General features: G+C 47.5%; 2 non-coding genes across 2 annotated transcripts; both read left to right on the top strand.

Annotated features, from left to right (window-relative positions):
- The first annotated feature begins 411 nt into the window (after positions 1 to 411).
- trnag-ucc (transfer RNA glycine (anticodon UCC)) lies at positions 412 to 483 on the top strand. Its single transcript has one exon. It is a non-coding gene; the product is annotated as a tRNA-Gly (tRNA).
- A 668-nt stretch (positions 484 to 1,151) lies between these two features.
- On the top strand, positions 1,152 to 1,223 carry trnaw-cca (transfer RNA tryptophan (anticodon CCA)). The gene has a single exon. It is a non-coding gene; the product is annotated as a tRNA-Trp (tRNA).
- Positions 1,224 to 1,753: the final 530 nt, after the last annotated feature.

The raw sequence follows: 1,753 nt of genomic DNA, 5'->3' as shown, positions 1-1,753 counted from the left end.
GAGACTGCGACCAGCGCTCGGCCATCCTGACGTATTCGAATGATTAGGTGCGTTTCGGCCGAAATCTGGTGCTCTTTCCGAGGGTCGGTACCGGTTCCATGGGCCGAATGGCCTCCTTCTGCACTGGAGGCATTCTATGATTACTTAAACAGGGTGAAAATGGCAGCATCAGGACCCAGGACGAGTTAAGGTCTCAGGCCAGAGTAAGTGTCCTGTGTAATGACACATAGAATGTACATTTATTGTGGACTGGTGCCATCTCCTGGCTGAACAGGAGCCGTGCGACATGGACACTTTCATTCAGGAGCATTTTAAATTGGAGCGAAATAACTTACGCAAAGTAAGTACTTGATAAGAAACAGTTAATCAAACTGATCTAAAGAACCAAAAGGACACGTCTCCAATCAGTGAGCGATGGTGGTATAGTGGTGAGCATAGCTGCCTTCCAAGCAGTTGACCCGGGTTCGATTCCCGGCCATCGCAATAATAAATTGGGAATTTTTGTGCCTCTGGCCAAACTGAGGAAGAGAAAGTTTCTCACTCAGAATTTAGACGCAAATACAGCGGGGAATGAAATAAGTACTTATCGTTTTTTAACGTGGTTTCAATGTGGACAGTGTTCGACTATCCCCCCCCCCCGCCCCCCGCGCCAGCCCTCAAACAAAAGTTAAAAATAGCAGCATTTTTACTTCATCTTTGATGCACGATCAATTGCACAAAGACTAAAGTTGTGTACAACTGTGGCTTTATTACAGTCAGATGCGAGGCCTCCTGCTGCAGCTGGCGAAATGGCAGGGCACTGGAGGGCATGCATATTTATACAGTTCTCCCTGGGCGGAGCCAGCAGGCAGGAGCTACCGGCGAACCTGTAGTGCAGGCCCTACCTTACATCTCCTATTACAGTGGATCACCACAACCCCATGAGGGAACCAAACAGAGACACAACAGACACGTTACAGACCAGGATTGGATTTGAAGCCACGTGTACAGAGCACAATGGATTATTGTGCATCCCCTTAACCACGTGGTACAGCTGCTTTACTTCAGGGCCCTTTAATATCCCGAAATCGAACTTCTTTGCGTTTCTTTCGCACAGTTGGGTATAAATAAAACATAAATCTATGAGGAGAAACCCGCAATGGTCCGCAGTTGGGCTTGTGGCGCAAAGGTAGCGCGTCTGACTCCAGATCAGAAGGTTGCGCGTTCAAATCACGTCAGGCTCAGGAGGATTTTCTGCCCTGGTTCCAGGAATTTCTCTCTGTGGGAATGTTCCCGAAATGACTCCGTTCAAAGCCACAATGCTGGTAAATGTTTGCGGATATTTCAGATTGACCCGCTCAGTTTATATTTTTGAGCAGTTTAATCAAACATGCGGAGACTCGGATAGCTCAGTCAGTAGAGCATGGGACTCTACCTCCCAGTTGGCCGCGTCCATATTATTATCTGAGAATATTGAACCAACTGTGCTAAACATTGTGCTACCGGGCTGTCCAAACAGTTGGTTCAATCTCACTGCTCGTGGATGACACCAGAACAACTGGGCAGTTAAAAACAAGGATGTCGCTCTTTTTCGGACGGAGATGAGGAGATTTCTCCCTCTCAGAGAGTTGTGCGACTTTGGAACTCTGCCTCAGAAGGCCGCGGAAGCGGGACATTGATTATGTTTAAGGCGGAGATGGGGAAATTCTTGTTCAGCAAATAAATCAAAGGTTTATCGGGGTTGCATACAACCATTGCATTCAGCCAGTTACCT

Source organism: Scyliorhinus torazame, chromosome 24 (genome assembly GCF_047496885.1).
Source record: "Scyliorhinus torazame isolate Kashiwa2021f chromosome 24, sScyTor2.1, whole genome shotgun sequence".
NCBI lineage: Eukaryota > Metazoa > Chordata > Chondrichthyes > Carcharhiniformes > Scyliorhinidae > Scyliorhinus > Scyliorhinus torazame.
Note: the sequence above shows the minus strand (reverse complement) of the source record. Positions and strands in the feature narration are given on the sequence as shown.